At 34.5% G+C, this 25360-nt stretch overlaps 1 protein-coding gene and 1 non-coding gene across 2 annotated transcripts in view; one reads left to right on the plus strand and one right to left on the minus strand.

The window, feature by feature from the left end:
• The window catches only part of LRP1B (LDL receptor related protein 1B), a 1812620-nt gene that overhangs the window by 1781185 nt on the left and 6075 nt on the right, over positions 1 to 25360 (minus strand). The window lies entirely within an intron of this gene.
• Positions 3554 to 3660, plus strand: LOC112926904 (small nucleolar RNA U13). Its single transcript, XR_003236428.2, has one exon. It is a non-coding gene; the product is annotated as a small nucleolar RNA U13 (small nucleolar RNA).

Genomic DNA, 25360 nt, shown 5'->3' on the forward strand with positions numbered 1-25360 from the left:
AGCTAAATAGATCTCTACATTTCAAAACTCAAGGAAGCCAGTATGTATTTTGAAGGACATCAAAATGATTTAATGTCAGCATACCCAGAGCTAGCTATTGAAAAAATATGCCACAAAAAGAAAGTACATTTTTAAACCATATAATTACCATTAAATTAAGAAGTTAGTTGTTTGAAGTTGGCTCTGTAAATCTTTATGAAGATTCTATATTACCATTTTGAAGCACTCAAATATGGCATTCAGGATAAAGACGACATCATGTACAAATGTAAATAATGTAACAACAACAGATTGAGTTTTTGTACTTCTTGTTCTCTTTACAATCTTGTCATGAGAATAAATCACATGGTGTCATTTTTTCTTCTTACAAGTCCCTGACAATGAAGCATCTAAGTCTAATAATTTTCCTCTTCTAAATTCTCTACCTTTTAATGTTCTGGAAGAACAAGGATAAGCCGTAAAAAAATCTTAAGTCTCTTGCATGGTCCTCTAACCACATTAGCAAATCAAGAATACATAGATATTCCCCTCCTGCTCATATTCCTCAATGCCACTACATTAACTCTAACCTGACAAAGATAAAGAAAAAAGGAAATTTGCTTGGGGTCAGATCTAGAAAATGCGCTTTACATAAATATTTTCAGTCGTTTCAAGGACATCATCCAATCTAGACCTCACTGAATCTTAAATCTTCTTTGCTGCTTTGTAATAGACAATTGCATTTGTAAACATTTAGGAAATTGTTTACGATAGTTCAAAGTACACTGATGAATTTTAAAGATTATTTGAATTCCCAAAAGTATTCCATAGTGTTAGGAATTATTTAGAAGTAGATATCACAGGAAACTGGCCCATTTGAGAATTCTTAAAATGGTTCCTTAATTTCTTTTCAGCTTAGAGAACATATTTTACTCTTACCATAAAAACACTCAAATGTATATTCATTTTCAGTTTTTAAGACCTCATTGTAAGATTAGAGAACAAACAAAATCTGAACTCTATAGTTTAAAATTCTAAATTGTCTTCAACAGGGACAATGTTAGTAAAATAAATAAAATTGTTCTTTATGTTATTATCACTCATAGAAGTAGAGGTATAGTAAATAGATGAATAACTTATTGAGAGAAATTATAGGGTCAACCTTAAAGTTAAGTCAACCTTAATTTACTTGGGGCCTCATATTATTCTGCACAATCTAAATGAACTAAGTCATGGCTAAATGAGAAGATAAAGTAGAAATGTACTCTAAACAGTATTACTGATAATTTTCAAAAGACATGTAATTCCAAAAGTTGGAATTCACCTTTGTTAATTCGAGTAGTTCATCCTTAATTAGAACTCACTTTTCTCCTCTAAACATAGAGTTGACTCTTGCCATGATAGACGATTCTTTAATAAACGAACAGGCAACTGGCTTTCAGGCAATAACTTAGTGCACTTCTGCTTGGAAACATTATTCATACAGAATAAAAATGAGAATAACACAAGTTGAATCCAGGACATCATGGATAGTCACTGTGATCTTCTGTTATATGACACAATCCATAATGGTGGGGAACTCATTAATCAATAGTGATGCATCGCAAAACCAGATCCAACATGGTTTCTTGATCTTATTGAGATATTCTAATTCATATTTTCCTTTGATGGCCACCATCCCAGTGGCCAGCTTTAACTTCGAAGAGTAATTGGCAACACTAGTTTAGAATGATGCCGTAGGCAGTACGATTCCATAAAGCAGTCAAACTATTTTATTCCAAAGCCTATATTTAACATTATAGGCACATATATGATTATAATATTAAAATGATTTAGAGGATAAAATATTTTCTGCTTAAATCTCAAACAGAAATTTAATAGTTAATTGATAGTTTAAAGACAGGCAATCTATCATTTCTATATTTCCTTAGCAAACTTATTGGTTTCGTGTGTATAAAACATTTCCCATGCTATTTTCAGTATTAATAATCCCAAATCAAACTGACATTCATTGGGATTTTCTGACACTGGACTTCTATTGGTAAATTGCATTTGCCAGATCAAATTCTTCTCTTAGCCTTAGATCTCAAATGGCACCATTGTGCTAATAAGCACCTTTCCTCAATTTTCAAAATAATTAGTTCCCCAAGTGGCTTATTTCAGATAAAAGAATAATACACTATCCCCACAGAATTTGTTCTGTTTCTAAATGATTTAAAATTCTAAATTTGCCATAGCATTTAAGTTCCAATAGTAAAAATGCGTCAATGATTGCAAAGTTTCTATGGCAACAACCTCATTATAACACCACTCCCGGGATAGTAACCTGGATTCTAAGTGTTAGAGAGATGTCAATTATCATGGAGCCTGGTGAACTAGAGAACTAATTCAGTCTATATAAAAAAAGTTGTTGACTTTAATTCCATAAACAATGCAAATGTGTACAATGTTACCATAGCGATTACAACCGAGATTTTCTACATCGTAAACACTATGCCTCCTTGATGAGACCACTGTATTTTTTTAGTCTAAATTTAAGGACAGTTGGTTTTATATTACTCATCTAAAATTGGATCTACCTATGAAAACCTTGAAGCAAGTTTCGGCTCTGTTGTTTAGAAATCATGACTTTGCCTTAAGATATCAGGCAATCTAGGCATCACACAGAAGTGCTTACAGAACACAGATGCTCTGTGAAGCTACCACTGTTTCAGTTAAAAATATATTAGCATTGACACTGATCTGTCAACAAACATTTCAGTCCATGGAGAAAGACAACACCGACATCCAGAGTCCATTTCCAAAGTGAATACCAGCTTTTTAAAAACTAACATCTGCTGAGCTCCAGTGCTCCAGCTGCCACAGAAAGCAGATTTTCCAAAGTAAATTTGCCCCATTCATTTCTTCCAGGAAGTGGGCATTCAGTGATTGAAATCTATTAATGCTTATTTGTGATTCATTTAAATCTATGATTTAGAAACTTTAATTGACAGAAATAATGAATAACTACAATACATTTTAGAGACTGCATCGCATTTTAGAACAAGTAAAGATAATTGTGAGTGAAAAATGAAAGAAAACAGCATACCTCAGTAAATGAGCCATTAACCTGTCACCTTTGAAACCAGGAAAGGAATCTTGATAATAACCAAGCTTCTTTAATGATTCTACAACATGATTATAAAATTAAACTGATAGTTTGAGATTGATTTTGGTTCTTTATAACCTATTTCCAGTGTAGCCTTCCTCTTATAAGGACTCACTGTCCCACCACCCACTTATTTCCCCTTTACTTTTGCTTTGAGGGCAATGGGACTCAAGCTGAAAGGAGAGAGAAAGGGAGGGAAGGAGGTAATAATTTCCAGGGGACATCTGGGTAGCTCAGTGGTTAAGCGTCTGACCTTTGGCTCAGGTCATGATCTCAGGGTCCCCTCATTGAGCTTGCGTTGAGCCCCCAATAATGCTTCCTGCTCAAAGGAGTATCTGCTTCTCTCCCTCCCTCTGCCCCTCCCCCTACTCAAGCTCTCTCTCAAAGAAATAAAATCTTTTAGAAATGGAAAAAGTAATTCCCAAGATCCTTCTGGGTTCATAAGCATGATGATTGGGTGTTTGCACCATTGTGTGACATGTGCCTCCCTCAAAACTTGTTATGACCTCATCACATAACCAACCAATCTGATGTGAACTTGGAAAAGAAAAGTAACTTCCACAGGCAAATGTATTCTTAAGTTATTCTTATCGTAATTAAACTACCCCCAAATTATTTATGGGGGGTGAGAATTGGCTTGTGATCTTGGGAAAGGAAGTGGACATAGGTGAGTTTATGAGCTGCAGAATTTGTATTTAAAGGAATAAAGAATCAACGTAGTCTGATCCACTCTCAAACAGTGGCGACTGCTCTGGTGATATGGACCACAAACAGGCTAGACCTCCTCATCAGTGTACATTGGCAGCTGGACCTTCACACATGTCACTTCATATTCATTCACTAAGGAACATAACTCATTCCTTTGGGTGAAGTCTAGGTAACATCCAAGTTACATAGGTGAGCTGCATGATTTAGATTGAAATTGGCCACATTCATATTTATAAAATTGAAATACAAGACATGTTAGTGTGGCTATCTCTCTGCATATGTTATACACATTTTGATATACAGCATATGTTAGACGTAGTCTGCATATCTTATACATATTCAAATATAAAATCTGTATATACATATATATGTGTGTATATATATATACATATATATATACACACATATATATATATCAGTGTATGTGTCTGATAAAATAGAATTGTGGATGATTAATCCAGTCCTAAAATATCCACACGAAGCTATCCTTTAAGGTAGACATAGATAACATATCTAATGTTTTATTGGTGATATTAAGAAAACTATTGTTAAATATTTCTCTTAGAGTTACCTTTATTTTTTTTAGGATTTTATTTATTTATTCATGAGAGACAGAGAGAGAAGCAGAAGGAGAAGCAGGCTCCACGCAGGGAGCCCGATGTGGGACTTGATCCCGGGACTCCAGGATCACACCCTGGGCCAAAGGCAGGTGCTCAACCACTGAGCCACCCAGGCATCCCTAGAGTTACCTTTAAATACTACCTACCTCTTATAATCTGTTTCAAAATTTGAAAGTCAAAATAAAAATAACAAGTTGCATCTATCACTTCATTCACAAATCTGACCTCTATAAGGTTTCTGATTATGTCAAAAAAAATCAAATTTACATTTTAGAAATCAAGATTTGAAAGCACGGAGTTTAAAAGAAAATGCCGAAAAAAAAAAAAGAAAAAGGAAAAAAAAAAAAGAAAATGCCGTAGGCTTTTAAGGCAATTCCAAAATAAGAATTCCCAAAATGTTTTGAGTGCATAAACCATTATTAGAACAAATTTTTAGCCTCCCATGGGGTTCTAGCTAGTATATGTAGAGAAAAACACGTTTCTCTGACTTTTGAAATATTTGTTAAAAACAAAAGTATCATAATGCTCTATTTTTGCAACATTATATTTTATTAAATATTAATGTAGTTTTGGTAGGAAGCTACATTATGACAAAATAGTTAAAAAAAAACGAAGGCCTTGGAGATTGAATTGGAGTTCTAGACTTAATGGAGCTTTGACACTTAACTGTTGGATTTTGAATGAGTCTAAATTTCCTCTTGTATGAAATAAGAGCTTGTATTTTTATAGGTCTGGTGTTTATAATGATTTAAAGTATGTGGAAATATATTTTAAAGGCTATAGCATTGTCTCAAGACAGTTGCCATGTGCATGCTACAACAACATAGCATTATGAACCATTTACACCCCAATCACAATCTCACCCACTTTCTCCTGCCTGTTTAAAAATGACATCAAAAGGAAAATATGAATGGTACTCCAGGATACTTCGTTCTCATTACACTTGAGCTCACACCAGGCAAATTCACCTAACAAGATTTGGTAGCCACAGCTTATGGAGTTAAAAAACAGGACAAGGTTCCTATCACCTTCTGGGTAGAAAGAATGCTACTGCTGATATGATATCTTGAAAGCATCCAAAATTAATCATATTGATTGCATACTTATAGTTATTTAAAGAAAATGTTGGTTATAAATTGCCTACTAATAATATTTAAAAATCAAATATTTCTTAATGAAACTCCTGCCACAAAATTGGACCACGAAAGACACAGGAAATAAAGACATTTTACATATATAGAAAGGAAGAGGGGATCCCTGGGTGGCGCAGCGGTTTGGCGCCTGCCTTTGGCCCAGGGCGCGATCCTGGAGACCCGGGATCGAGTCCCACATCGGGCTCCCGGTGCATGGAGCCTGCTTCTCCCTCTGCCTATGTCTCTGCCTCTCTCCCTCTCTCTCTCTCTCTGTGACTATCATAAATAAATAAAAAATTTAAAAAAAAAAAAAAAGAAAGGAAGACCTCCTAAATTTATTTGACATATTTTTAACTAGGTATAATGGAAAACCTGATTATCATACCGAAATAAAAAATATTAGTAAACACTGAAATATGCAGGTTTTAAAAGCCAAAACACTTACATTTGAAATTTAATTAATGTGGAAATAAAAAACTAATAATGATTTGATAGTCAATCACTATTGTGATCACTCCTTGAATATCAGGGCTTATGTCTCCTAGGTGTAAGTGTATAAATATCGTTTTTTTCTTTCTCAGTCATGGGGAAAGGATACATATGATAATCTGGCATGAAGTAAATCCTGTACTTTGGGGAGTTAGAGTCTTCCCTCAAACTCTCACAGACAAAGATCTGTAAAGAGTTGGAATTAATTAATGTATTTGCTATTTTAAACACCATATATTTTAATATTTGAATGACTTTACTCACATTATTCAAGTTGTAATTTTAAGTCTTAATTTTCATGTAGATGAAAATAATTATGTAAATTATGCACATTAATTAAATTATGTAAATTAATTGGGGAAATTATTTTCATAAAATTGTTTTGTTGCTATGTATAGCTTTAGTCCCTGGAAACTCAGAAGATCACTCTGTTAAATTAATGTATATACAAATGTATAAACTGTTCCTTAAATATAGATGTTACTATTTATCATTCTTTCCTATTAGTGAAGAACTTAGTATCATCATAGCTGTTCTTACAGTGATAGTTTCATTAAAAAAGAAACTCATCTCTGTGCTCTTCGTTTTATGTTCTTTGAATCTATAAAATAATGCACTTTGAGCTTAATGTGATTATTTGGCTTTGGCAGCCACCTAGGAAGCTAACTAAAGTTATTTGCAGTGTACAAATTTTAGTTAAAAAAAATAAAAGAAGGAAGAGGCCTTAGCCAACAATTAATGAAGTTACAAGCATATTTTTTTTCTTTCACAAATACCATTTAACATTCTAATACTGCAAGAGATGGCCCAATGATTTTTTTTATAAATACATATACATTAAACAGCACAATATTTTAAGCTAGAATCTGTCACAAATGCTAATGAATATAATATGCCAAATAAATGACATCTCTGACCTCACACCATTGGCTGATTCTTATATACCTGCTGTATATAAGGAAAAGCCAAATAAATATTGTGCCAATCCAGAATTCATTAGCAGGATCTGTCAGCTGTGTAAAAGCTTCCTCCCAAGGATCTGACCAGTACTCTGGTGCATACTTGTTGAGCTTCATTTACAAGATTGTCAGAAAACTAAATGTATTTTCACAGCATCTTCCAAATCTTTAATCAAGTAATGTCTAATGAAGCCAAAAGGCTATTTCTCAATTCTTCTCCACTTCCTCTTTCTCCCAGTAGGATATTCACGAAGATAGCAAAGAAGATGACACACACCTTAGTAGTAAGAGGAGGGATATCTATAATCCACATATTACCAAATGAAAAGTTCAAGTGCCATTCTTCACTTCAAGGGGAGCTTGAAAGGGGGATTTGTTTTATTACAGGGTCTACTAATGCCAACTCTAAATCCCCATCCTTTCACACAAGAGTTTATAAAATCCCTCTTCCATTTGTGAAAAGGAAACTCCCACAATACTGATGCACAAAATGACATTTATTCACATTAAAAGCCTCATCAGTTATTTCTCAGCAGTCTTTATTCCCTTCGCAGAGGGGTTTATTGTATTGTTTGGCATGAAGGAAACTGGCACTCTGTGATTTAACAAAGTCTGGCCTGAAACCAGTACTCCGAAGAGTTTCTTTAAAGCTACCCATTTTCCAAAGATTGTATTGAGTCCTGTGGGTTTCTAAATGGGTCAGAGATGAGTTTGGTACAAAACAGGATCATAAAGGTTTTTAAAGATATTCTGCTTTACTGCTGAATATCTGATATTCTGATAGACTGCTTTAAATCATTAGTACTGCATTTGCACTGGAGCCCATGTTAGGCAGCAATGTATTCAAAAGCTGTCTCTTCTCAGCTCACCAGGGCTCCTTGGGTCTCATCTCAGGAATTAGGGGCCACATACCTTCTCAATCATTTTCTCAGCCTTATCGTCAACCAGTCTTTAAACAAGCAAGCAATGGACAATTCATGGCTTTATTACCTAAACACCTGGAGAGCTTCACAGAGTTAGTGCCTACACCTATGAGACGTTCTCAAATTGGGCTTTTTCCAAGACCAGTTGGGGGAATAATTACTTTTATTTACTTCTCTGTCTAAAACTTCCTATCACTTCCAGATGTCACACAGGAGTGATAGAAATGTATTCCCTACCCTCAGGGAGTCCATAGTCTAAGAGAAAAGATATTATGGGACGTCTGGGTGGCTCAGTGGTTGAGCATCTGACTTTGGCTCAGGGCATGACCCAGGGGTCCTGGGATTGAATCCCACGTCGGGCTCCCTGCATGGAGCCTGCTTCTCCCTCTGCCTGTGTCTCTGCCTCTCTCCCTCTCTGTGTCTCTCATGAATAAATGAATAAAATCTTTAAAAAAAGAAAAGAAAAGATATTAGCATTGGGTAACAATTACAACAGTTTCTGACAATTGCTTTGAAGGGAATATTCATAGGCTAGTTTGCAAAGATGAGAAAGGGTACCAAGCCTACCTGACTGGTGACAGAAGATCTGTTTGGGGTATTTAAAAAGGTCATTCTAGTAGCAGAATGGTAAATGGATTGAACTTCCTAGTTCTTTTCAATGAATAAAGTTGTATAAAGATCTACTTCCAATATTGACAATAATGAAGATATGTCATTTCTTCTTTGATTTATTCCATTAAATATAGCCAGTATGGGCAGGATGATACTTATAATATTTAAATTTTATATAGGGCTATATAGTTTACAAAATATAGAGTTTTTGAGAAAATTCAGTAAAGACTTAAAGTATCTATTTTCTGAGGAATGTGCTACATATTATGAATGATTTAGTATCCACTTAAGTGTAAATGACAAATCTTAAGTTGTCAAACATTTGGTGTGGAAGGTGATCAAATCTGTTATAATTGGTATAAGATTACAAATTTCCAGAAATAATTCATTAACACTGAAGATGTGCTTTAAAAATAAAAAGAATAATACCTCTTTATATTTCAAAAACTTCTTCAGGGTCTGGTATTAAGATTAAATCTACTGCTTAGCAATGATTTGTATTTTATATTATTTTTTGTTTACATTTCAATCATTAATATGACTATTTCTCTTCATGAAACATTTTAAATAATAAGTATCTTATTTTTACATGTTCCTTGGGGTTGTATGTGGTTCTGGTAACTGCAAGTTAAATTAGCCAAAATATCACTTAACCTTAATTTTCTAAAAGTACTTAGATAGATAAAATATGAAAGCTGAACTTCTATAGTATCTCATTTCACTTTACTTAAGGCACTTGTCATCGCAAAAACTGAGCTGCCATGTTGCTTGTACACATATTTACCACCCTTCTAAAATCCTATTTGCCACATTTCAGCCTGATTTTTTTTCTTTCTAACACAGAAATGATGTTTTTTTCATTATTGTGTCACTCACGCCTTTTTCCTAAGTTTAATTTTATTCAGCATGTCACAATAAATGTTTTTGAAATAGTTAATTATTAGTAAGCTGTGTTTTCCTGATATCCATAGAGTTAAGTTAAAGAAATGAGAATAAAGATTCCAAAAACTGAAAAAAAAAATCACAAATGTGAACAGACTGCCATTAGTACAGTTGTGGAATAATTAAGTTTTAATTCTATAAAGTGCTATAGAATTTGTAAAGCATTTTGTTTTTCTTATTCAGGTTTAAAGATTTGTTGATTGATTGATTGATTGATTGATTGATTGACTGACTGACTTTAGAGAGAGAGAGGAAGAGAACATGAGCAGGAAGTGGCAGAGGGGAAGGAAGAAAGAATCTCAAGCCAACTCCATGCTGCATGCCAAGCCCCATGCTCAATCCCAGAACCTGAGATCAGACCTGACCAAAACCAAAAGTGAGACACATCTGACCTCACCACCCAAGAGCCCCTTCTTGTTCAGTTTTAAAGGAACGCCATATAATAAGTTGTCATTAATTACATTTAACAAACACAAAAATTCAGTTTTGGAGAAAATATATGACTTGTTCATGGTTACTCTGCTAGGAAGTAGCAGAAGCTGGAGCCTGGATACAAAGCAAAATCTTTGACTTCAGGGCTACTCTATATTCCATTGTAACTTTTATGCCATTATTATACAAAATATACCAGAATTTAATACCTTTCATTTTTTGTCACTTAGAATACACCATTGCGTAGTGCAAGCTGCCTTTCACCTCCCTGCATCTCATTCTCAAATCCTGGATCATTTTTCATAGCATGCTAAGACAATTCTAGAGTTTAATAATTAATTGTAATAAACCCTTGAAGAAACTAGTAGTAATAAGATATTTCCAAAGGTAAAAATTATATTATTTCTGATATGTATTTACTACTAAGCAGTTTTACTGTGTTCTTCTTAAAAATTGATTGTATATATATATATATATATATATATATATATATATATAAACTCTAATTCAGCTGAAATCATGAAATAACGGAATACATACATGTTAGCATAAAAAATATATTATAAAGTTAATACAAAACTTTATATTTAACTGTTATATATTTTGCCTTAATTACAATAGTCAGATGTCCTAAATGTAAACAAATGTCTTTTTCTGATTAAGTTGATTCACATAATTGATTAATTCTGTGCAAAGATGAGCAGGAGAGAAAAAGAGAGAAAGAAAGAAATCTTGATATGTATTAAAGTATTAACACTTACTTTTATTTTACAATATTTTCTGGGCTAAAGTAAAATAATACCATTCAATAAGGTTTATAAAAAGATGCATAAATAATAATTAAAGATATATATTTTAATAAAAACAGATTAGGTTCCTAAATTCTTTGCCTCATTCTACTATTATAATTTTTAGACCAAAGTATTACACTTCAAGAACTTTAGATCACAAATATGTCTTAATGGTTCCAAAGAGTTTTTTTTTTTTTCAAAGAGTTTTCTAATATATTCTGTTTCTGAAAACCAAATATCAGTCCTTTAAAAAGAAAAAAAAAGAGATGGTTCAAATATAAAAATTAATTCACAGGACCTTTCTATAAACAAATATAAAATAGATATGTTCTCTGAAGTGAATATTTCCTATGATTTTAGAGACTCTCATTCTAAATTATTTTTTCTCAAATAATCTATTATTCATCTTCAATTCCATGTGAAAGAGTAATCCTAGATTTAATGTTAGCTGGAAAATAAGAAGCAATATGGTCTGTCTCTTCATACCCTCTGCTAGAAGTGTAATTTGCAAGTAATTTATCAATAGATATTTAATAATTAACAAAAAAATAAATTCACTAGAGCATGGGTTGCAAATGCCACTGACTACTATGCTCCTTTTGGGAGAAAAAAAAAAATCCATCAATGAATGAAAATACAATTCACATTTTTAGAGTCCTTCCCATTTTAATGATTACTTCATGGCACCACTGTTCTCATTTCCTGTAATTGCTTCCATTTGAAACACAGGCTATATGAGAATCTAAAGGAGTAAAGTATTAATGAACTAAAATCTGACAAGGCTGAATGAGGATTCTTGGACATTCAACACTTTTTCTTTGAGTACCAAGTGGTTGGGATATATACACAGTTTGTTTTCTTTTTCAAATACTCCCTTTACCTTTAGTGCATTTTTGTATCAATTAACAGGATGAATTAATTATTTTTAAAGGGACAAAAACAACCTATGGATGCCCACATTGCTCCATGGAACTGAGATCTAGTAACTATATTTTCAGTTACAGATTTTGGCTAAAACAGGCATGTAGAATGTATTTGCCAAGGTCACTGGAGTTAGATCATTTGCATATTTCCCCCAACTGACTCCAGGTGAAAATTACTCAGTTTGTCAAGTGGTGGGTGTCTCCTTCATTACCTCAGAACAATTTATCACAGACACTGTGCTTACCCAAGAACTTTCCTGGTGAGTCTCAAGCACTGGTCTCCTTTTCAATGGATTTTTGAGAGACAAATATCTCAATTTTCACGTGACAGGATTCTTGTGTTACAAAACGAAACAAGCTTAAAATAATTCAAAAAAAAAAAAAAGAGCATGATGACCTTATAAGCAGCATGAACCTCAGTGGACTAGGAAAGAGTACATTTAGAGTGGACTTTGGTAGGAAACAACCATTTCCCAAAGATTGTTATTGCTTAATGAGATCCGTGACCACACATCCATTATGTGGGATAAACATGGATCCCTGCTGGTTCCCCAAAGCTTGCTGACAGTTGGTGGTTATGATGTTAACTCACTTTAACACCCTAGAAATGTTTTAATGTCTTTTTGCTCCTATTTCTATAATATTAGAGCCAAGCTTGAATTCACCATGTAGAAAATATAATAGCAAGATTAAAATAGTATAACTTGGACAGTCTCTAGAGCAGTTCTGTGTTACTACTATAAGCAGTGCTTATTTTAGGAGGGCATCTTCTACCGTTTTGGAAAGACAATTTTCATAGTATCTATAAACCAATCAGATACAAGAAATCTTCAACTATTGGCTTACTCTAACAAATAATGTTCCTTTAGTAAAGGAAACCCAAGATCAACAGTGTACATATTTTGCCTACAACTATTAGTTTTTATCGCTTTGTAGGAAAGCAAAATTTAGTAGTTTTGGTTTTAAAAAGACAAAAATAATGAATAAGCATACTTAAAAATTTTTCGGATTATTTTGTGTAAAGAGTAGCTCTTCCTACTGAGAAGTAAAACATGCCTATCATGCATTCCTCGCAGTCCCCCTATCCAAAGAGAAAATAATAGCATCAGAAAAGTACGGTGTTAACATTCAAAAATGATATCTGGTTCAGTCGTTTTCAAAAGCTGTATAGAATGATATGTGTCGTATTAAAAGACACAAAGCTAAGCCTTGATTTTTGTCTTCGTTCTGATTTTCTGACAGAAAATCTTTGGCGCACACACTCTGTTAAGAAAGCAAACTACCCTTTATGTAAATTTATCACTTAGAGGCATTAAACATTTACTTGGTATTATACAGTCACATCATTCTTTCTGGGGGAAAAAAAATCAGTGTTTTTCAAAAAGTACAGTAATACTTGTGGAGCATAAAAGAAACAACAGATGTTCCTCCTGCCCCCACCTATTTATTTTTTAAGGCAAATGCAAAAGCTTTATATGGGTAAAAATAAATAATAAAACCTTGGAAAATTTTTGTTGTTAATCTATAAAAGCAAAAAAAAAATGCCATTTTAGTACTACCACCAAGGTCAGAAAAATATCCTAGATTACCAATAAATTATTCTTCCTACTTCCAGAGAAAATATAGCAAGGGTATCCCCACAGGACACCCAGCATTAACACAAAGTCATGACTTGAAGCACTACCAATAAGTCAGCAAGTTGTGGGAATAGCTATTTCAATGTAGTCAAATTTTCATTTTAAACTATTTGAAGAAAAAATAAATTCTATTTCTAGAGACTAACGTCAGAAGAGAATATGAGAATTCTAGTGAAATTTATTCCTTGCAAGTCTCGTTTCCCCTATTATAAAGTAGTTCATTAACTATCTCTAGAAATTTCATTTTTTTATTTTTTAAAGATTCATTTATTTTTTTGAGAGAGAGAATGAGCAGTTGGGGGTGGTGTGGGGAGAGGGGAAAGAGGGAGAGAGAAACCCAAGAGAAGGGAACGCGTGCTGAGTGAGGAGCCCAACCAGAGCTCAATCTCATGACCCTGAGATCACAACCTGAGACAAAACCAAGAGTCCGATGCTTAACCAACTGGAACACCCAGGTGCCCCTATTTAGATTTTAGATTATTTCTTTTAGAGATGACTTTAAAACGCCCATCTTAGATCCACTGAGTTATAAAGAACAACATTTTCTGCACATCTTACTATTCAGGAGTTCTTGAATTAACCATAGTAAACTACAGAACTACTTATTTAAGGTCAGTTCTCTTGCTCCTCGCTAACTTTGTACTTGCAATTCCTTAGGTTTAGAAGGTTCCCATCTAGGACGGAATAGTCTACATGACATCTTTGTGCTAATTAGAAAAAGGAATCGCCTCTGGTCAAATGTAAGCCCAGACTAGGGCACAAGCTTAGTAAGCAGAGTGAGATGTGGATGTCACTCCCCCCCCTACCTCCTCCGCCTCGTCCTTTTGCAGACTCTGCAACAGTCCTGGTCTTGCCTACCATAATTTCCCTTGCTTCTCAGAGTTATTAACTGCCAAAGACAGGCAGCAAACGTATGTAGATAGTAATAAAACATAATAGTAACTAGCAGTGATTGTGAGTTGGTGGTTTATATATATCTAATCCTATCTTGTATTTCTTTGAGCTTTTTTGCAAATAAGCAGAAGAGTTTCAAAGAGATTATATATCCTGAGCAATGTGACACAGACAATGTGATAAAGCTTGAACTGGAATCCAAAATGACTGACTTCAAAACTTAATCTCCTAATCTCAACCCCAATGTGGTTTTTTGTTTTGTTTTGTTTTGTTTGTTTTAGTTTTTGTGGGGTTTTTGTTGTTGTTGTTGCTGCTTCAATTACAGGGAAGAACTCAAGTGTAGGCTCCTGGATCTGTATGTACTTTTCTCTCCTTATATTGGAGTGGTAGAAAGTACAAGATGATCTTGGGACAAAGAATTTGGAGAGTTTTTAGAGAGTGAGTCTTTTACCTGTGGATAAAGTTTTAACTTTGTTTATTGGAATATTTATAACCTGCTAGAAGGATTTAAAATTGTGTCTTCCGGTTATATCACACCACATGGGGACATATTAAAATAATCAACCACCCAACCGACAGGAAACATTCATCTGTTACAATGGGAATCCTGGGATGAACAGTATTGCTTTCTGCTCATAGAATGAATGTCATTCTTAAGCATTTTCATCATACAAGATCATATGACAGGATACATTACAAAACTAGCCATTATTACTACTACCAGTACCAATAAACTTGCATTGATTACCAACTATAAAAGGACACTTTATATGGATTTTCTCAAAACATCAAGACTTTATGGTAGATATCATTGTATTTTATCTATTAAGGAAACTGAGATTTGAAGAGATAAAGAATTATCAAAGATAAGAGCTAATAAGTACAATCTTTTCTTATACAGGAGTACACAATAACACTGCTGAGCATTGCAGCGAAGCCAAAGCTATAGAACAGTTTCTGTCTTATTGTTTGCATTATTAATTCTACTATGTATATGCATACCTAATACCACATAAGAAATATTCTGTCCAGAAATATTCGATTGGAATCTAATCTAGCCTGTAGATCTAATATACAATTTATAGAAAACATTGGTGATACAGGACAAATATAAATAAAATAACAAGGAAATAAAACACATTCAGAATGCAAGATATTCTATAATTGGCAGAATCATTTCGAAAGATAGAGGTCATGGAAAATAAGATGGGATACTGTTCAGTATAAATGAGAGACAAAATAGCAAAGAGATAAAATGATCTATGATTACCTAGTATTTAAAATGAAAAAAAAAATAAAAAAACTATAAAATACATTTAAGGGAAAATTGGAGAAATGTAAATAAGCCAGCAAGATCAAAGAGGATGGTAAATGAAGGAAATGATTTTTGTTGGAGGAATCAGAGAAGATGTCACGGGATGAGAGGCATTTATTCAATGCATTCCAAGACATTGCTCTGTGATTTTTCAGCCTATATTGATTTCCTTGCTGTCTATACTCTAACCCTAACAATAGTATTTTTGAATAAATATTTCTAGGTAACATTATCTAAATGTTTCTTATATGTAAGCCTCTTCTCTCCAGGATTTCCTCTTCTATTTTTCTAATGGGCTCTGCAGTGCTCAGAACAAGCCTACATCGTTGACACTCAAGTACACTGAGGCAACAGGATCTACAGGTCCTCCTCCTAGCATTGAGTATATTAACACAAAACAATATGTACCGCAATAAAACTCCAGTGTAATTTAAAGGATTAAAGGATTCTTTCAAATTAGTTGTAGCTCCATGCTCTTTTTTGCAAAATTCAATCAAACTAGATGCTAATAAAAATAAGTTTGCCATTAGCCAGCAGGGGGAAGAAAGATCCTTCAGTGGTTACAGAATACAGCTTCGACACATCTTGGTGAGGTGGGAGTCTTTATGCATTATTCTCCTTATTTTACCATGCAGGAAGTAGACACAGAGAGAGGCTAAGTGACTTGCCCAAGGACAAAGAGTGAGTCAGATGCAGAGCTGGGAATTGAGCCCACTTCTCCCGGTTCCCAGTGTACAGCTTTTCTCAGCAAGCCATAATGCCTTTCAGATGGATCATTTCCTAAAATGTATTAAGTTGTTAAAAATTCAATATGGGTGTTGCATTGCTTTCCAACTAGTTCTGTTTCTCACTACCTTCCTAGAGCTATTATCAGAACCTAAACTGATGGTTGGATCAATAATCTCACATCTATGTTTTTTTAGACAATATGCCATTAAAACTGGATATATCCAAGCACCTAACATGAATCAGAGCCTTTGGAGAGTGAGGTTGTATTTGGCTCTTTTGGCAGGTGGGGGGGGAGGATCCTACAGTGAGGAGGAAAAAAATTGCAGCTCGAAGTGAGGAGAAACTGGAAATTATCAGGAAGAACAAGACCTCATCAATCACCAGAAAGGCTTAAAAACAAACTCTAGCAATATGATGTTCATAGGGGCACTTTTAAGGAAGAAAATTAAAAACTGCATACATTGAAAAAGTGGAGAGCCTAGGCCTTTTGAGAAGATTCTAGACACTTGTTTTTATGCAAAGCTATTTTTCATTAGCTGGAATTTTACCCATTGGTTCACTGGTTCATCTTACCCATGAATCATGGGCAGGAACTATCTTTTTTAATTACAAGACATTCAAACTGTGCTTCTATTGTGCTAACTAAACCAGAAATGCTAAGTGGGCCAGATATTAACACCCTACATGTCTTCTGACTTGATTATTGGAAATATCACCAACTCATGACTGTGCCCTTTACTAAAAAATCCAAACTCAATTATAGAATCTCTTTCTTTTTTTTTAAGATTTTATTTATTTATTCATTAGAGACATAGGCAGAGACAGGCAGAGGGAGAAGCAGGCTCCATGTAGAGAGCCCAATGCGGGACCAGATCTAGGGACTCCAGAATCATGCCGTGAGCTGAAAGTAGACGCTCAACCTCTGAGCCACCCAGGCGTCCCTAGAATCTCTTTTAATACAGCAACCTGAATAACTACCAATCAGTCAAGATTTGTCCAAAAGATCAAACCCATTCACTATCTCTGGCATATGCTTTTCTATTCACTACCCATCCAAAAGGCAAGATACAAAATCCCTATAGGCCCATGGCCTCACCTGCCAAGTCTGATCTAAAATTATTTCAAAATAAAAAGTTTCATTTAAAAAACTGATTCAAATACTTAGTTTAGATATACTAATTCTTTTGTCAACATAGGTATGAAATCTAAAGACAATGCATTGAAATAGAATACACACTTGGCTCTTGGTAACTCACAGCTTTGCCAAAGAAAAGAGAGGATGAAACACAAATCTACATGTCATCCCACCTGTGTGTGAATAAGAATTTGTCTACCCATTGGGATCATATCTCTGCCATCTTCGCTCCACTATATTTTTCTTCTCCCTTTTACTCTCTTCTTTTCTTTTCAGTCCACATCCTCTCCTCTGATTCTGCCTTTTTGTCTCAACGGAGAGAGGAAGCTTTGAAGACATAGATGTAGGACCGTTGAAACTCATCTTTGGTATCCTTCCTCCCAAAGCCATGACCCATAACAATTATGCACTCCAAATTTCAAGGCATTATGCTCAGCTTTCCAAGGCCACCTTTTGTTTGCAATACACCTAGTAAAATGTCTTTTTTTTTTTTTTTTTTGTAAAATGTTTTTTCACTGTGACTCAGTCCAACCCAATGCTGATGCCTACAACTGCAGGACTCCATCGTAGGTTGCAGGCTTTCAGCTTGGGTGTTCGATTCATCAATTTGTGTTTTTGGCCCCTACAACATTTTTGTTGTTGTTGTTGTTGTTGTGTGTGTGTGTGTGTGTGTTTTGCTTTTCATCTTGATGGGGCAATATTTAAAACTTAAGGCATTGTGTGTAAAAATCCAGATTCTGAGCCACTCTTAAACTATTTAAAGGTCTGCCAACCCTTGGCTCACATTCACCCAATACACAATTTGCTCCAGCTAAAGATCAGCTGCTCCTTTGGACAGTGTGGGGTTCTCTAATTGACATGTGACCCGGGGCACCTTCTGACTAGCCCGGGTGCTGTATGTATTTGTATTTGTAAAACTCACTCTATATCTTGCCCTTTAATTCATAAAGTTCAGTCAAATATGTCTGAGTGCCATTACTTAGCATGATGTGCAATGAGGTCTCAGCAGCCTTTTCTCTGAGTAGAGATTTCAGAAGCCATAGGTGATCTATTTCTATGTAACTATAGAAGAAATGTGGCCTATCATTTGCTCTCACCTGCAGAAGGGAGAGAAGAGGGCAGGATTGCTGCTTCAGGTTTCTTTATACGATTTCCTGCCTTTTAAGAAAATGTTATTATTGTATATTGAGTTCAATACTCACATGGTGACTTTCAAGCGAGAGTTTGAGACTTGGCGATAGAGCTATTACTGCTGCATTTCACACGAAAAAGAGTTTTACTAATCCTCTTTGGCATTCATCTCTAAATCTTGGTGAACTCAAGTAGCTTCAATCTCTGAAAGTTTATTTTTGACTTAAGTGATTTTCCTGCTATTGCTAGATTTTTTCAGGTGTCTCGCCAGCTTAACTGTTATCTGAATAAAAGCTTTGTTTATTTTCCTTGGCTCTTTATAGCAGGTTTAAGTCTGTTCCAAGGGGTCACAACATTTCCTGCCCAATGCCTTTTATTCTAAGCATGCAGTCAGTAATTATTTTTTACTTTACCTAAAATATAAATAACTCCCTTATACTCATTTTGAACTTTTTCCCATAGTGCTTTCCTTATGAAAGGAGGGAAAAAAAGCCCTTCAACAGACCTCCGTGTGATGTGAGCAGAGTTCTAGTCAGGGAGCATAAATCATGCCTCATACTCACAAATATACAAGTAACCCTTCCCCTTCCTGCTGTTTTCAATTACTCAGATTAATTTCTTTCCAAACTTTTTGGCACCCCTCTGCTAAAGTACACAGCAAACAAATTACGGTGAGTCCCAAATTAAATATTAATGCAAAATCTTTCAGCCTCAAATTTCATTTGGTTCAGTCTCTCGAAAATTCAATAAAATTTTGGTGTTTATTTCATATTTAACTTATTTCTAGGCAAAATGTTGATTTTACTACTGAAATTCTGGGGTCAAATTATTAAAGGGGATTTTGACAATGGGAATAAAAAATCGACTGAACTTAAAATCATACATAAATTCGATTTCTGCCCATGCATTTAGCAAATGTCTACAAACCTGCATGCAAGCTATTTACAAAACAAATAAATTGGATGGGATCTTTTGTTTCAATATTTTGTTGTTGTTGTTTCAATACCTTATTTCTAAAACTTTAAATGCCAAAGCTTTGGTTCTCTTTATTTTAACCTAATGTCTTTAGTATAGGTATTCCCTTCCTTTTTTTTTTTTTTTTAAAGATTTTATTTATTTATTCATGAGAGACACAGAGAGGGAGAGAGAGAGAGAGGCACACACACAGGCAGAGGGAGAAGCAGGGAGCCCGACGTGGGACTCGATCCCAGTCTCCAGGATCAGGCCCTGGACTGAATGAAGGTGGGGCTAAACCACTGAGCCACCCAGGCTGCCCTGTCTTCCCTTCTTTAATCGAAAGATGTATCGTGTTTGGAAACTAAGAAAGCAAGTTATCTTTTTTCAACATTCTATGTAATGATTACGTGGTTTTTCCAAGGTAATTTCTCTGAATGAAGTATTTCCCCCACAGTGCTGCTGCGAGAAACATAAGGTAAATAGTGTCAAAAAGGTTGATTACTCCCAGTTCCTTTTCTGGCTCTAGATGACCTGTATAACTGAAAAAGAAACTGGGTGAGAGTATTTGGGGGGTTAATCTCATACTTTGGAATGCAGATTTGAATATGATATTTTAAAACCAATCTTTGACTTCTTCTCAAGGTAGGTAACAGGAAAGAGAGGCGAAAAAGGAAAAGAACAAAAAAAAAAAAATCAATAGAATCAAATCCTGAAACAATCTTTAAATAACTCAGGGTGCAGAGTAATTCACTCAGTTTCATATTAACAGTATTTCCTTCAAACACTGTATTTCCTTTCTTTATTCTCACAAACCTCTGGGCTCTGATATTTTTTTCCTTTTCCATCACTTTTACAATACCTTTCTCTCTTTCTCTTAACTCTTTCTCCTTTCTTGACCCAACAAGAACTCAATAGACCCAAATGAGTTTGTTTTGTAGCCATAAGCAATCCCTCCCTGAAAATCCAAACTTGTACAATTGTTAAACTAGTGTTTCATTGCTTGTCCTGGTTTTTGTTGTTTCCTTGTTTCTTTCTCTAGTCTATAAATCACACTGAATGGTACATAGTAGTTACTGTAACAGTTATTCAATGACTGTGTGGATAAACACAGAATAATCCAAGGGCCCTGATTGACAAAGAAAAATACCCACTAGGCCATAAATGCTTACCCAGTAGATTTTCCACTACTTACTGTCACTAACCCCATTCCTTTCTACAGCTTTCTGGGAATTTCCAGGCAGGGTAATGAGTATGGCCCATAGCGGTTCCCTTAATAATTTCTTTCCTTTAATCAAACATCCATTAGTGGGAACTTGACTATCAGCACAAATTCTTCTCAATCATGTCAAGAATTTGGGGACAATGAAAATGGGTTCTTCCTTGAAAACTCTGGGGATTTCAAGAAAAAAAATTGCACAAATGCATCTTCATCACATGGGGCAAGGCCTATCCCTTCTGCTGTTATATATTCATTTAGATTAGTAGAAATAACAGAAAAGAAACAATCACTGTCATATTTACTAGTGCTTGGAATATCACTAAGTGCATTATTTTAACTCAACCCCTGAAGAATACTATGAATCCGACTCTACTAATTCCTTTCTGCAGGCATGGTGTGGGAAAATATGGGGTAATGGGGAAGATGGTATTAGTAATTCTGAAATATAAGGGAAAGGTAGTGAGGCAAGCAAAACTGCATGGTCCACATGAGACCATCACATGCTTTACGCTGAGAAACATGTTTCATGAAACTTAATAAAAGGTGCTGCAAAAAGGAATGCATTCATCTTTAAATAACCTTCCGTGTTAACCTTTACCTTCAAAGACAATAGTTTGAGGCTGATTTTATGCCTTATCCTCTCAATATGTTGACTGGTGCTGTATTCAATGTTATAGAAAATCTTCCTAAATTCAAGATATGAATTGCTCCTCTGCCTGGTCCTCATCTACACTGTCATCTCCTCATGTAAGCCACCAACATCTCTCTCCAGGACAATTGTGACAACACTTTAACTGGATTACTGTATCCCTCTTATCCTCCTTCATTCAGCAGCAATAAGCATGAACTCTAAAAAATTAAGTTGTGTCCTGTCATCTCTGATTAAACATCCAAATGCTGCTTGTTGTAATAAGAAAACCCAAATGTCTCACTTTGATCTGCATGGTCCTGTCTGACATGTTCTGGCTTTATCATAAATATGCCCTTTCCTACTTGTCCTCTTTCCCAAACACACACAGTTCATATCAAACACACAGACTTCCTTTCTCTCTCTAAAATACCAAATTCTTGACTCCTTCTCAAGGGTTTGCATGGAAAGCTTCTCCTTCAGAACTACTCATACTTGTTCCCTTTCATTGTCTGCTGTCTCAGCAAATAGGTCATCCTTCTCAAAAGGCCTTCTGTGATTACAACCACCCATCACTCTCTTGATTACATTATTTTGTGTTTCTTCTTAGAACAAAATATTGTTTGTTTGCTGACTGTCTCTTCCTACACTAAAATGTAAGCTAAATCAAACCAGGTACATTGTCTAACTTGCTCAGTTGCCTCATTCCCAATATCTAGAACACTACCCACCACATATTTGTTCTACTTTGTTAAATGAGTGGATATATAAGTGAATGACCACCTGCCACATGGATTGCTTTTGAGAATCATGTGATTTCAGTAGGAGAAAAAAGAAACTAAAAAAAAAAAAAAAAAAAAAAAAGAAAGTGTCCTGAGAATGTAAGGGATTTCTGGTTTTATAGTGCAATACAGGATATAATGTGTCTTCAATATGTTACCTTCCATGCTCTCAGGGAAGGTATAGGGGACACCACTATGCCTCTTTTATGGAGTTGGTTAGATTGGTTTTCTGTAATACTCTAGTGGTGTTTTCACAGGCATTCAGATTAAAACACACGTAAGAGAAAACCCTCATGCTCTCCAGAACTTTATGTTCTCCCAACAATGATAGCAAGCAAGAAGAGTGGGAAAAGGGCTAAGGATTTGGTTCTTATCCCTATCGGGATTAATTTCAAAATAGTAGACAATATCCTTAACAAGCACAAATAGGAAGAAAGCAAATCCTAGTAGGGGAAAGAACTATATTCAAGGGTGGACAAATCCAGAATGTTTAAATTCTAATTTCTATCTATTCTTAATGTTAGCCAATGTTGGATTAAATCAACATATCTTCCCCCAAGTAAGATTTGTATGCCACTAGCATTACACACCATCAACATGGTGCTGGTGAACTGCTAGCCTTTTTGTTAAGTAACAACAATACCAGGACTCAGCAAAAGGGCCTGAATTCTGAGTTAGTAATTCTATCTCTAAATCTTAGTTGTTGTTTTTTTTAAACGCAATCTGAGAAATATGAATGCCCAGTAGGTATGATCATAATATTTTCACCTGATAAGGCAAAAATCTCACCCATGAGCTGGCATCGTTATCACTGTACTTTCAAGAGCTTAATTATGAGAAAATGCCTTAAAAATTAATAGAGTTGAATAAAGTGGAATATTTTAATAAAGCATACTTGCTATTTTAACATTTTCATGCCAATAAAATATACCATTAAAAGCTTTAGGAAATGCACACAAGGTCTTAGATATTCTAAAAACCAAATCTTTTTAAAATTTCTAGAATGTACGTTTTAGCAAAAGTCTGAGGTTCCTAATTGCCTCAGTTACTTAGTCTGTGTGGAAGTTCCAATAAATCCTTACTATCAATGCACTCTTTCAGCATCTTTGTCCTTCTCCTCATATATCCTAATTTTTTAAAGAAAACAGACCATTATAAACCCATTTCTGTTATAAGCTTTATATCCACAGTTTTTCTTTCTCACAAATATCTTAAAATACCCTTGGAACACTCAAAGCAAGCAACCATAACTAAGTTTCACTTCTCCTCTTCTCCCCATTCCCATTTTTAGCTATCTTTTTTCATTTTAAGAAGGGCTAAGATGATAAATTGTCATTAAAGAAAAACTCAGCGGTAGAAAAATTCTTAAGGAATTATGTATTCATATTTCTAAAGTTAAGCTGTCTTGGAAGTCTTGAAGGATGTCAATGCAATGTGGAAAAGTTAGGAAGGAATGTCCTATTGATTGTAAGAATAAAACAAGAGACGATCTGTGGTACCTTGATCTTACCTAAAGAAGAAACGCATTCTTTCGAGTAAAATGAGGTCGTGTTTCAACAATACCTGTCTTTGGTCTGAAGGCTAAGCCAGCCAGGACAATGAGGTGCACGCATCTCAGGAAGAGATGTCTGACTGTTAATAAGAATGCATTGTGAGATAAAATGTAATGCCGGCATCTTAGCAAGGCAACAGGCTCTATCTTCTTCAATTTTTTTTCTTTTTTCTCTTACTTAATAAAGTTAGAAGAAATCTCATATAAAAAGGTACTTTCTCAACTCATTTTCTATAAAGGATATAGTTATAATATTAGTCATGTATAATGGAAACTTTCATGTACATGATTATATTTGAGAAAAATGAGATTAAACAGATGACTGTACAGTAAGAATATATTAATCAAAATTACTTTTCATTGTTTCTATAGGTAAAGACACCTTGGACAAGTGTTGCATATCTACCACTATCCTGGAATATTTGAGAAACCCCAAATATATCATTCAACAAATATGAGGGCAGAGTTATTGAACAACGTAAGTAACATATCATTATCAACGTAAGCATTATTAGCCTTTTGCCAAGGTGATACCTATAGGAACCCGACCTACCAGGAAATCAACAGCAAATGAATGGGTCCATTTATTTAACTACACCATTGCATTTTTTAACCATATTTGGACATCTAACTGCAGACTGAAACTAAGTTAATATGATTGCATAAGAAAAGTTATTATAGTCATATTTATAAACACACTAAATCCTGTTGTCCATTTTATCATTGGAATGATTTCTACTCTATATCCTGTGTCGAAATAAAGTCTTAACTTTGAAACAATATTTAGGAATATATTTTAATTTTTAAAAATATTTTACATAATAAGAAAAATAAATTCAGTTAATAAAACCAATAAAAAATAAATTTCTAATTTCATTCAATAAACGAATTATCTGAGTATGAATGAATTCAGAGCATATATTTATTTGCATTCTAATAGGGTTTTAGAATACCCCTATTATGACAGGGATACTGGCAAAGGTACACATTACTGACTCTACAAAGTATAGAAGGTAAGTGTCATGCATAAGCCTTTTAGGGAATATATTGTTATTGTTATTTTTCCATAAAATTCAACTTTAGGCTTTTAATGCAAGATCAGTTCTACTATTTTACCACATCTGACTGGCTACTATCTAAAACTTGGATTCCCATTTAGTTACGAGTCAGTTTCATCAATTAGTTTAGTCAGGAAGCTCAGTCAAAATAATTGGGTTTGTATAAAGATAGCCTAAATCAATAGGATGGAATGAGAGAGAGAGAGACAGAAACTATATTTTTGGTATCACTGAATTCAGAACAGAGCAATAAATAATACATATTTTCTAACTTGGCCTTGTAGTTATGCTGGGAGTGGGGGGGAAAGGAGGCCACCAAATCATTTATGAGGAGGAAATAAAGATCTAAAATTGTGGAGGCAGCTTATAGCAGAAAAACCTAATAGAAATATGTATATATATTTATTATATATATAATTTATATATATATATATATAAAAACAAACTTTGGAGGTCTAAGCTTACTCATTCTGATGAGTTGCAAAATCTTCTGAAGACTTTATTCCTCTTTCTATAACACAGAGGGTTCAGATGTACTTGGAGAAACTGATATTTTATTCAAATGAGACAGCACAAAATAGTGAGAACAGTGATTAAATATTATGGCAAGCACAATTCTTTCCGTAAGCAAGTGAGGTAGGTACACTCATTGGCACACATGGGT

Source organism: Vulpes vulpes, chromosome 5 (assembly GCF_048418805.1).
Source record: "Vulpes vulpes isolate BD-2025 chromosome 5, VulVul3, whole genome shotgun sequence".
Classification (NCBI taxonomy): domain Eukaryota; kingdom Metazoa; phylum Chordata; class Mammalia; order Carnivora; family Canidae; genus Vulpes; species Vulpes vulpes.